This window comes from Podarcis cretensis (genome assembly GCF_951804945.1).
Source record: "Podarcis cretensis genome assembly, chromosome: 6".
NCBI classification, from domain to species: domain Eukaryota; kingdom Metazoa; phylum Chordata; class Lepidosauria; order Squamata; family Lacertidae; genus Podarcis; species Podarcis cretensis.
In genome coordinates this window covers 40450440-40463740 of record NC_137175.1, presented here as the reverse complement: position 1 = coordinate 40463740, position 13301 = coordinate 40450440, and positions in this window count along the sequence as shown.

Here is a 13301-nt window from a genome sequence, read left to right as displayed (position 1 = left end):
GAAAATGATATACAGGTGGTACATGACACCAGTCAAGCTTGCAAAAATATATCATTTGCCCGATAATAAATGTTGGAAATGTAAAGAGACTGAAGGTACATTCTTTCACCTTTGGTGGACGTGCCCAAGGATTAAGGCTTTCTGGGAGATGATCTATAATGAAATGAAAAAGGTATTTAAATATACCTTCCTGAAAAAACCAGAGGCCTTTCTCCTGGGCATGGTCGGCCAATTGGTGTTAAAGAAGGATAGAACTTTTTTATGTATGCCACAACAGCAGCAAGAATACTCATCGCAAAGTATTGGAAGACACAAGAGCTACCCACCTGGGAAGAATGGCAAATGAAGGTGATGGAGTACATGGAGCTGGCGGAAATGACTGGCAGAATCCGAGACCAGGGAGAAGAGTCGGTAGAAGAAGATTGGAAGAAATTTAAAGACTATCTACAGAAATATTGTAAAATTAAGGAATGTTAGAAGGATGTTGGAATGAAGTTATGTGGTTTTAGCAGCAATGTTATAAAGGAGTATTTAAAGATGGATTAACAGGGGAGAATGTAAAGTTACAATATATTAAGATAAATTAGTAAGATAAAAGTAAAAATCGATAGGATTTGCTGAAATAACTAATTGAACTAGAATACAAAAAAGGGAGGTGTGAGGAGGTCAGGGAAACAAGTAAATGAAAGACAAGATATGGAAAGGCTTTTACTTTATTGTATTTTGTATTTTTTTTCTTATTCTTGCAACTTTTTTGAAACTTTAATAAATATTATTTTTTTAAAAAAATGAAAACAGATTGTGAACAATTAATTATGGTTAATAAATTCTGATCATGAAGTTACACATCAAAAAATAATTTACCGTAATTATAAAAGGTTAAATGAAATAATTTAATTATATAATGTTAAGCGTCTATATTATCCCAAGTGATGTTATTGTTATATGGAAGGACTTAAGTATTCAGCAACTTAACTAATGAAGAATAGTTATTTAAATTCAGTAACTTTATTGGAAAGGGGCTTTAATGCTTATGTTGGAAAAGCAGAGGAGTAATTAACATTTCTACTGGGATTTAAAAGATTACAACGTATAATTTTCTCCCCCACATTTTGTTTTTACAAATGTTATTGAAAAATCTGAAAATAATTACCAAACATAAAGTGCTGCCTTCCAAGACAAATACATATACAGTTGTTAAGTCTTGTATGAAGTCATCCACATGGCGGCAAAACCAACTTGGAAAATCTTTTACATCGTAGATTTAGCTCACATTCACAGGGTATACCCCAATATAAAGCTGCTGTGACTGAGACAGAAGTGATTGCTGCACTATTATTAATAAATGATATAAATCAATACCCTGAAGCCAAACCCATCTTTATTTGTTATTCCTCTTATCGCCCTCTGATGGTGAAATAATTTGTAGGGTAGAAAAATAAAATCTGTTGGGATTCACTTAGCGATTGGACCAGCCTTTCTGAAGCTGAGTCCCCAGATGTTGTTGAACTACAATTCCCATCATCCTTAGCTAGCAGGACCAGTGGTCAAGGATGATGGGAGTTGTAGTCCAACAACATCTGGAGACCCAAGGTTGAGAAATGCTGGATCAGGCTATGAACAGTTAAATGGGAAGGATAACTTAGCTGCTCAGAGTAGCTGGGGCAACCCAGTCAGATGGGAGGGTATAAATAAAAAAAATATTATGAAAAAGTTTTATTTCACACTATGGTGTGTGAGTTCTTGATTAAATGTGTGTTTGACTGCACCCATCTGGCAATTATTTGAATTTTGAACCTTGTAACAGGGATTCTCAAATTTTGTACCCCTAGCGCCCAACTAAGACAGTCAGAAATTAATGAGGCCCACCAATCACAAAATGGTGGTGTAGGAGCAGGTCCTGTCACAAAATCATGACAGACTGAGGCAGAGTTTGACATGATCAGTTGGAAATTACTGAGCTCTGGGTAGGGGGTACTGTGACAGCCTTTCTATTTTAGGAAGAATTTGCAGATCCAGAGGCTCTACATGGAGAAGGCTTTTTCTTTTACACTTTTCCCTTCCCATTCTCCATGTCTTGCAAATCATTAGCTCCCTCTGGTAATTTCTTCTTCCATCTCCCCTTCATACTCAATTTATACCACACCCCCGCCCAAACTGCCAGCTCCCTTTATCTCTCCTCCCTGAGGGACATTCACTTATTTCTCCTCATAACAACTTTCCTCTCTTATACTCTTCTCTTTTCCCCGTTTATGTATTACAATCATCGTCATCTTATTCCAGTTTCCTTCAAAACTTCCTCTAGCATATTTTCCCCTCAAAGGATGGACACACTCCTTTCCTCATCCCAACGGCATTTCTCTGTCTCCTAGCCACCTTTGTTGTGCATACAATGAGTTGCTGGTGCTGGCATTGGTTCAGCCAAAAGGCTATGGCATGTTAGAGGGTGGGACAAGCAAACAAGGAGATACTGGTCTGGCTGTGGCATTGAGGCCCATCTCAAAATAACCCATGGCCCACTTTTGGGTCCCAGCCAGAGTCAGTGCCTTATAGGTCAAGCAACCATCAGCTAATAAAGACTAGCAAGACTACCAAGAAGAGCAATTGTTGTAAACAAACACTCTATTACACAAACCTCAGTTAATGGATGTCAGGGAACTGTCATCAGGGCCGGAGGGAGAGAGCAGGCTCCGGAGGGGTCCCAGAGAGCGTCCCGGGATGGGGAGAGGCAGCCCATCTTCTGGGGAAGAGAATCAGCGTAGCACCAGTGGAGAAGGGGGGCAGATGGGGGAATCGGCGAGGCGGTCCCATGACTCCTTGCCAGGGACCAGCGGGGAGAGTAAAGGTCCTCCGCTGCCTACACCCTCCTTGCGCAGAAGGCTTCCACGCAGGGAGAGTAGGAGGAGACTAGGCGTCAAAGAGCTTCTTTGCTGGAAGAAGTTCAAGAAACGCCTGCTGACGGATTCTGCCAGCGACTGAGACAGCCACGGGTGAGTGGCTGTCCGGACAGAAAAGGTTCACTCAGGCAACCCAGCCAGGTGTTGCACCGGTTTACGCACGAGCAACCCCTAGAACCATTACAACAGCACTAGATATTTATGATGGAATGGTAATTCTTTCCAAAGCTATGCTACTCCTGTAGTATACCTTTTCCTCTTCAAACATTCCCCCCGTGGTAGCCATGCTATCTAATGCTCTGTCCCCATTGCAGCCATTTCGCGTTATACCACGCCTCCATGGCAGCTAGTTTGGGATTGGTGCCCACTGCACTCTTTCAAAATTCAGAATTTGTCCACCGGTTCAAAAAGGTTGGCAACCACTGATCCAGATGATTATGTAATTTCATATAACCTGGATTTCCCCAAGGACAGTTATTCTAAGGTTACCTGATTTTTTCCAATGAATCCGGGGACACTTTTCAACTTGAATGGATTTTGTATGGGGACTGATTTGTAAATCCGGGGACTGTCCCCGGAAAACAGGGACGTCTGGTAACCTTAAGTTATTCCTGTAGTGCTAATAATATTTTCCCCCTTTTGGTTTATTATCTGCTGCTGTACTTCTGCCTCTGATTTTATGTCTGAATTTGTTTGTAATTTTGTTATGGCCCGTGGCTGAAACAAATAAACATAATTAACCAATGATAAAAATGCAACTGTTAATGTTATATTAATGGTTACTTTAAAATGTGTTCTATTTTACTTTTATTATTGCAAAGCTAAACTCATTTTTGACATACTGATTTTAGATTAACTAATTAATCGGGAAGATGTTGAAATCTAATGTGTAGTTATTAAGAAATGTGTAGCACGTAAATAATCTAATCCTTGCTTGATTTCTCACTGCCTCAATTAGTTTTTATTTATACGTGTTTAAAATTCTATTGTGATCTTGTTTTGTGGTGAATCACATTATCAAGACCACCCATAAGATACCTGATCTCCCTCCAGGGAGAGCTTGTTATACTGGGATACAGATCTCAAAGTCTGAGGGCATGTACATATTAGCGGCTCAAAACACAGTGAGGTTGTCCCCCACCCCCCACTGTTTACATTGCTGTACACACCATTACCTATTACCTGATTTGTTTCCCTACAGCTATAACCCTCTGCCTCAGAACCCCTTTTCAATGAAGTTGTCCTTTGCACATGCACGGTAACCTGTGCTCTTCCAAAAGGCCACAAATAGTTAAAGGCCAAAGACTTGGTTATAGAGGAAAGTTTTTGCCTGGAGAGAGCATTCCACAAATAGGGAGAAACTGCAGAAAAGGTTCGTTCTTGTGTTGCCAGCTTCCTGACCTCTCATGGAGGAGGCACACAAAAATGTACACACCTTAACTAGGGCTTATGTTTTCAAATCAGCTGGAAGCTGGTTTGGGAGAAAACATCAATCAGCACTACTTCTCAGGAAACTACGACATACAGATGGATTGTGGCCAATGTCATGTGGCTTCAAAAACTAGCAGTGAAAGTGCACTGGAGTAAATGGTAAGGTGTACACAGCTGAACACTAAAGCAGCAGAGGCTTGGCTTTAAGAATTTAAGTACTTCAGTTGGTCAGTCTAGATGCTTTTTGGCTTTTTTAAAGCTGATCCCAGTTCTGTTCTGTTGCAAACTGTTATATGATTAATTCTATATAGTAATTTTCAGAAAGCTAACCTATAAATGATGTACTGGATATGAAGTCAGATACAGAGGCAATGACACGTTATCTGTGCTGGTGTAGAGGGACGTGAGATACTGAGCTTTGTGCATCGATGTCCTGAGTTAACCCAAAGTCCTAGTTTCTATAGGTAACCGTAGCAACCTGAATTCTCATAGCAAGGGGCCTGTTTAGCTGATTACAACACACACATCACCTAAAATCATATCCTTAATCATCAGCTGTCGTTCTTACATATATTATATCAGTGTCTTGTGTTCACAAGGACAAACCTAGATGTTTCTGCTTTATAAAATTGATTAATTAAAGCAGAAAATTAAATAGAGGTGGGGTGGGGGGAGAAACAGAAATGAGGATACCATAGCAATATGGATTCCTAGCAATATGACTGGTTACTTGGCAACCAGAAAGAGGTGTGTCAAGAAAATTGGTTACAATTATACAAGAAACAGTTCTGGAAGCTCACAGAATAGGCTTGAAAGTAGAGCTTTAAGAAGAGTATTTGATTTAGTCACTAGGAACAGCAGTGACTATCAGCAGTAAAAATACTGCTGAGTAAAAAAACTGATATAGACTGCCTGCTTGCCATTCCAAATGATGTTATATGACTGCATTATCAGTGTTAAAAAAAGAACCTGCAATTGCTTCTTTTTCCACCACCCAGGTAGCAAAACAATAGAAACCCTTCAAGGCCAGACATGTCAGTTTTAATTAGTTTTTCACTTTTTATCATTAGTTTTGGTCTTACTAAGTATATTTTTATTCAAAAACAGGGCATCAATACAATATTGCTGCGGTCAGGACAAATAAATATGTTTAACTTGTTAACAGTGCACTTCTATCCATGCATATTAAAAATAAGCTACATCCAGTTCTATAGGGATCACTCTCAGGCATGTGTACATAGGATTATAACCTAAGACGTCACATGGTACATTTCTGCGATATACCCCTGTATGATGTAGAACATCAGCATTGTTTGGATTCGGTGTGCCTTTTCAATGTAAGATGTAGATTAAGCACTTGGGGAGGGGAATAAATGTACTACATATAAACACTCCTCAACTTTTTGTAGTGCTGCAGATGCATTTTGCTAGGATGCTGCTCACCACATAAACAGATGCATGACTTGAAAAGTTAACTGCACTTATTTTTGGTAATACACACACAATCATACATGCAGAAAGCAGCTCTATCAATATTTCTGCTAATGTGTGATACCTTTTGAGTATAGCACGAGAATAAGGCACACAGTTAACCCCTCCAGGGCCTTTACAACTCTCCACATGGTGAAAAGTATTAGAAAGAAATGAGCCTAATGTAGCATGGAAACTCTTCCTACCATAAGCCTGGCACTAGATCATACTCCGAATTTACGATTTTACTCCTGAAAGACAGGCAGTTTCAACTGAAGCACAAGCACAGAGACCTAATAAATAATCCTTCAGACATAGGGCACTAAGTTTCCTTCTGAGAAGCACTGCATGTGATGAGGCAAAAGGAATGTTCTGCTGTAGTAAGGCTACAGATACATGACATGTTTCTTTCTCCCCACTCACCACATAAAGACTGGCAATGCAGGTGCACATGCTATACATCCTTCGACATGAGCATCAAAACCAAATAATTTCCCCCAGAGCTCAGTTTTGGAAGCAACAGAATTAATAAGCTTAAACACCCCAATTGCAGTGGTTCTGGGCAAGGGAAGGCATGGGGTAGGAATGGGGTTGGGGCAGGCCAGGTAAGAGCACATGGTACAGGCAGTGAGTGACTCTGCCATGCACCAGCCCCTCCTCCAACCTGGGGAATTGCAAATGTTCTATCAACCAGCTCTCAGGTCTGCCGCTGCTGTTGCTGAATGCCAGGTTGGTTCTGAGTAAGGCCTCCATCATCCAGGATCTGACTGTGAATGAGGCTGATCTGGTCTGTATCAGAGAGATCTGGGTGGGCGGACAGGGTGATGTTGGTCTCACCCAACTGTGCTCACCTGGCTGGGTATTTGGTGAAGCAGCAGGGCAGACCTGAGGGTCGGGGAGGGGAAATTGTTGTACAGTGGTACCTTGGATTAAGATCTTAATTCGTTCTGGAGGTCTGTTCTTAACCTGAAACTGTTCTTAACCTGAAGCACCACTTTAGCTAATGGGGCCTCCTGCTGCTGCTGCGCTGCCACTGCACAATTTCTGTTCTCATCCTGAAGCAAAGTTCTTAACCTGAGGTAATATTTCTGGGTTAGCAGAGTCTGTAACCTGAAACGTATGTAACCCAAGGTACCACTGTAGTCTAGAAAGATTCCATCTCTCTCTCCAAGCTCTCTGTCCAATTGGGAGGCTGGAGCGATCTAGAGTGTGTGTTCCTGGCACTGGGCAATTGGGACAGATTAGGGATACTGCATGGGCTGTCAATTAGTTTTCAGGCCCAATTCAAACTGTTGGTTTTGACCTATAAAGCCTCAAATGGCTCAGGACCACAATACCATAGATTCTGGCATATAAGATGAGTTTTTAACCCCGGAAAAGAGGTTAAAAAGTCAGGGGTCGTCTGCAGGTATGGCTGCAGTGGGTGGCGGGCTCTGCTCCGCGCCGGGAGGAAGCTGCCCAGTGATGCTAAGCCGGCTTCGCGGAGCCCACTGCTCACTGCTGCTGCGGCGGCAGCTTTGCTGGGCAGCAGCAGTGGGCAGCGGGCTCCGCTCTGCACCAGGAGGAAGCCGCCCAGTGAAGCCGGCTTAGCTTTGCTGGGCAGCTTCCTCCTAGTGCGGAGCCCGCCGTCCACTGCCCAGCGAAGCTGCCGAAGCGTATAAGGCGACCCCCCAAATTGGCAGCTGCCAATTTGGGGGGGGGGTCATCTTATAATAATAATAATAATTTTTTATTTATACCCCGCCCTCCCCAGCCAAGGCCAGGTTCAGAGTGGCTTACAAGCAATAATAAAAACAAGTTGAATGATTACAACTTAAAAAAAAAAAATTAAAATACAACATTAAAATATTGAAACATTAAAATATTAAAATATAGCCTCATTGCAGGAGAAGGAAAAGAAAAAAGAGAGGGAATCAAATTGGCTCCAAGCCAAAGGCCAGGCGGAACAACTCTGTCTTACAGGCCCTGCAGAAAGAAATCAGATCCTGCAGGGCCCTGGTCTCATGAGGCAGAGCGTTCCATCAGGCCGGAGCCAGAGTTGAAAAGGCCCTGGCTCTGGTTGAAGCTAATCTAACTTCCTTAGGGCCCGGGACCACTAGGGTGTTGCTGTTTATGGACCTTGAGGCTCTCCGTGGGGCATACCGGGAGAGGCGGTCCCGTAGGTACGGGGGTCCTAGGCCCGAAGGGCTTTAAAGGTCAAAAGCAGCACCTTAAATCTGACCCTATACTCCACCGGGAGCCAATGCAGCTTGAAAAGCACTGGGTGAATATGCTCCCATGGCAGAGACCCCGTGAGGAGCCTCGCTGCAGCATTCTGCACCCGCTGGAGTTTCTGGGACAGCTTCAAGGGCAGCCCCACGTAGAGCGAATTACAGTAGTCAAGCCTGGAGATGACTGTTGCATGGATCACTGTGGCCAGATCAGGGCAGGAAAGGTAAGGGACCAACTGCTTGATGCGGCGAAGGTGGAAAAATGTTGCCTTGGCTGTTGCTGTAACTTGCACCTCCATGGAAAGGGAGGCGTCAAGGATTACACCCAAACTCTTAACAGAAGGCAATGACACTAATTGGGCCCCCGCAAGAGAAGGGAGTTGGTCCCTCATCCCCATGCCATCCCGACCCAGCCATAGGACCTCTGTTTTCGAAGGTTTTAGTTTCAATCGGCTCCCACGAAACCATCCAGCCACAGCTTCCAAGCATCTGGTCAGTGTGTTCGGGGCCGAGTCGGTGTGGCCATCCATCAGCAGATAGAGCTGAATGTCATCACCATATTGGTGACAACCCAGCCCAAAGTTCCGGATAATCTGGGCAAGGGGGTGCATAAAGATGTTAAAAAGCATCGGTGAGAGAATTGTGCCCTGTGGCACTCCACACACCAAGGAGTGGCGCGACGACAATTCCCTCCCTAGTGCCACCCTCTGTCCCTGACCAGAGATAAAAGAGCACAGCCAGTTACGGGCTATGCCCTGTATCCCCACGTCTGCGAGGCGGTGGTCCAGAAGATCATGATCGACCATGTCAAAGGCTGCTGACAAATCTAAAAGGATCAGCAGTCCTGACCCGCCTCGATCCAGTTGTCTACGGAGATCATCTGTTAGGGCAACCAGAGCCGTCTCGGTCCCAAAACCAGGATGGAAACCGGACTGAAATGGATCTAAAGCCGATGTTTCCTCCAGAAACCTACCAAGCTGTTCAGCAACTGCTCTCTCAATTACCTTACCCAGATATGGAAGATTTGAAACTGGGCGGTAATTGGATAGGTCTAAGGGATCTAATGAAGTTTTCTTTAAGAGTGGACACACCACTGCTTCCTTCAGTTCCCCTGGGAATGTCCCCATGTCAAGGGACAAATTGATAATTTCAACCAGGGGGGTCCACGCAACATCTGGACACTCCCTAATCAGCCAAGACGGGCACGGATCAGGGAGGCAGGTGGTGGGCCTACCAACTTGGAGGAATCTATCCACATCAGCAGGGAGTATCCGATGGAAATGGTCCAACACTGGACCTGAAGTCAGTCGAGGGGCCTCCAGTTCAGTCACTGTATCTAAATTGGCAGGACTTTCTCACGAATGCCTCACAGCTGTAGGTCGAATTTGTGCTTAAATTTGGTTGTCCTCCTAAGGAAGTTATTGACCTAATTATTCTAAAAAGTTGTGCCTGGCGAGAGCTAGAGGATGCAATGGAAGCTGCAAAGTAAGATTTCTTAGCAGCTTTCATAGCCATCTCATAGGCTTTCATAAGCGTCCTATAAGATGTTCTTGAGGCTCCGTCACGAGTCCGTCGCCATACTCACTCTAGCCGTCTGAGACCCCGTAAACCAAGGGGCCCGGTTTTGACGGGGTCGCAGAGGGCGCTTAGGCGCGATCTCATCAATGGCTGCCAAGAGCTGGTTATTCCAGTTCTCAACAAGGTCATCTAATGAGTTGCCAGGAGGAGCAGGGTCCTGCAAGGCTTGTTGGAATCTATCAGGATCCATCAGTTTTCGCGGATGAGCCCAAATAGGTTCTCCACTCGAGCAGGGGAGGAGCGGGAAGTCAATCTTGGCTTTCAGAGCGTAGTGATCAGACCATGGCACTTCCACAGGGGGGAGCATGATCACATCTATGCCAGCCCCAAAGATCAGATCCACCGTGTGGCCTGCTTGATGAGTGGGGCCCAAAACAAACTGGGAGAGCCCTAGTGTTGCCATGGAAGTCACTAGGTCCAGAGCCTGTGAGGAGGGAGCAGCATCAGCATGGACGTTGAAGTCTCCCAAAACCAGTAGGCTTATACGCCCAATCGCCTATTACGCCAGAATCTATGGTACTTCAAGGACTGCCTTTCCCCATATGAAATGACCCAGACCCTGCAATCATCATCTGAGGCTCTTTGTCATGTGCCTCCTCCACGAGAGGTCTGGAGGGTATCAACACAAGAATGGGCATTTTGTGGTGGTTTGTGGAATGTTTTCCCCAGGGAGGCTCAACTGGCACCTTCATTACATACCTTTAGGCATCAAGCGAAAACATTTCTCTATTAACCAGGCCTTTGAATGATTAAGCTTATATGGCATTTTAAATATGTTTGTGGGGGGAGGGTTATTGGTTTTTGTTTTATTATGCAATTTGTGTTCTCATTTTGTATTTTTCTGTTGTGAACCGCCCTTGGATCCTAGAATGAAAGGTGGTATACAAATTTAGTAAATAAAATAAGTAATGATAATAATACAGTTAAACACTATTGGGCAGGGGGAGAAAGAAATGAACTGAAACTACAACCTTCCAATATCTCATGGGAAAAATAATACTTGACTTTCTTATTGCCATGGTAACATCCTCCCCCCCCCCCAAGTGCTTTTCACATGATTTGTTTTTGATTCCTCTGGCTTTGTTATTTGTCCTGGAACAAAACGGCCAAGGCTGAAGTGCTGGTAGCCGTGGGACAGGAGACAGAAATCAACTAAGCAAGTGTTTGCTTTGTCTTGAGCAGCTGGTTTCACGCAAGACCACTTCTCTCTTTATTAAATGTCAGTGTATCCTACTGCCAACCTGAATGCATACATTTTTATACCAAAAAGTTATGGTGATGGGGCCTACGGCAAAATTTACTGTTTCTGATTTGAGGAAATGTAATAATCCAAACCTGAGGTAGCCAAGCTATCCACATAATCTTATTTATTTATAATAACAAATATCTAGCTCGTTTCCACAAAAGTAATAAAGATACAGTACTATACAACAATAATATTCAATAAAATTTCCTAAAAACTAGATAAAACCAAGCAAAATTATATCAAGGCTTCTGGAACCGCTGTGCACAAAGTTGGAGATTTGGGTAGGTGCCATGCAAGGCAACAGTTTAAAGGTGTAGGACCCAAAATATTAAAATCCTGGTCAGTCTTATTGCCAGCCTCTACTTTCGTTAAACACTGAAAAGCTGACCATACTGAAAAGAACTCTTTCATAAATAAAGTACAGTCATGCCTTGGTTCTCGAATGCCTTGGTACTCGGGATGATTTGACTCCCAAACACTGTAAACCCGGAATTGTATGTTTTGATTTGCAAACGTTTTTCAGAAGCCGAACATTCGACACAGCTTCCATGGCTTCCGATTGAGTGCAGGAAGTTCCTGCAGCCAATTGGAAGCTGTGCCTTGGTTTTCAAACCGTTTCTGGAGTCAAATGGACTCCTGGAATGCATTAAGTTTGACAACCAAGGTATGGTACGACTGTACAGTATAAAGAAAAGTGAACGCTAACTGCACTATCATTTGCTTCTGGTTCTTATAAGGCAGCAGTCACCAACCCAGTGTGCCCACGAGGGCTTCCAGTGGTGTCCCAGGCAAGTGCCTCCGACTCTGAGCTTTCATTTAAAAAAAGTACGCCTCTAGCGCTCCTAGAAGGAAAATTACAGGGCAAAATTTGCAGGTACCTTTTAAGCAATTTCTGTGAAATGAGGGTGGTGTAGCTACCTTGTATATTTTTCCTGGTCCTGAGGAACGCTCGCTGTTGTTATTAGACAGCAGCAGTATCCGTTCTGTACATTGGCACAGTACTGATATGATTTTTAGAACCACCTACAGTACTTCAGAAATATAGCTCTTCAATGCTACCAACAGTACTGTTAGGAAATCATTCTGAAAATCTAGCACACACAGTGATATATAGAGGTTTACTAGCTTCATAAACGATTAAAGAGCTCCTGTTTTTAAAATTAGAGTTCCTTGCAGACAACTAGCCTACTCTCTTATTAAAAGTAGTGTGAATAGGAAACAATCACTCTCAAAAATAGCAAGTCAGAAACATTCAGAGAATGAAAACATGTCCCTTAACTAAGTCACTATTACCTTTAGGTTTTTTTTGTTTGCAATGTTTCATACTCTTATAATGTGGCTTAATTTTTTTTAATTTGGAACTTGCTAACTGGCTTAATGCTGCCTCTCCCAAAATCAGTGAGTTTTATCAGTGATAAAATATGGGTAGATTGTATCCTAAATATCTGCAATATTAAATATTTTATAAGACTTCTACTATTTTATTAGTTTGATGAGGTTTAATTACTAAAAATTATAACAATGAAATTGTATATAATGTACCCTTTCCTATAATCAGGAAGCTCAACTATGTGACATAACGGCAAATAGGAATAAACCACTGTCAAAATGACAGAAACTAGAATTAGAATACAAGATAGACCCTGTTTATACAAATAGTAACTCAAAATATGGCTTAGTGACGGAACCATCTATTCAGTTCCCCCACAGAAAAACAACAAAATATTAAGAAAATAAAGCTTTCAGAGGCACCTGAAGTCTGTTGTCTATAAAAACAAGGTGCCTTAATCAACAAGTCTAATCGTCATTAAATGAAGCCTTCATACAATAAGAGCTCATATCACAACCAACAACATGGTTTCCTTAGTAGCACTAAAGGTCTTCTGCTCTTAATACTGCTGACTAACATCACCTTTCTTCTAGAATTTGTCTCCATTCCGCAAGACTGACTCTGGCACTTGTCAGCAGCATTTATGGAGATATAAGTGACCCAGATGACTTTGGGTTTCTGTTGAAAATGCTCCCACCCTAAAGTCATCAAAATAAACTGAAAGACACGGTAACCAAACTAACTTCCCGTATTAGATTCTGTGCCATAATCAACTGCAGCCACCAGGACCAAATATTTATATTTTCTATATATGTGATACCATGCTGCTACACTGCATTTTCCTAATCTTGTGCAAGTTAAAGAACGCGTTGGGGGGTGGATTCTGAGTGGTCTGCTAGGCACTGAACAAAAAACACCCCTAATACTTTGCCAAGATGCTTTATAAAAGTATTTATTCCCTGGTAATGCCAACATGTCAGCTCTTCTGACGCTGGGGGGGGGGGGAGTGCATCTTCAGATAAATGCAAGTTTTCATCTTCTTCAATAATTTCCCTCAAACTCACAATTTCTGTAGCGAGGGGGAAAAGCAACGTTTTGAAAGCAGCTTACTTTTGCCAATGCCAGTTTCAGCTGGCCTA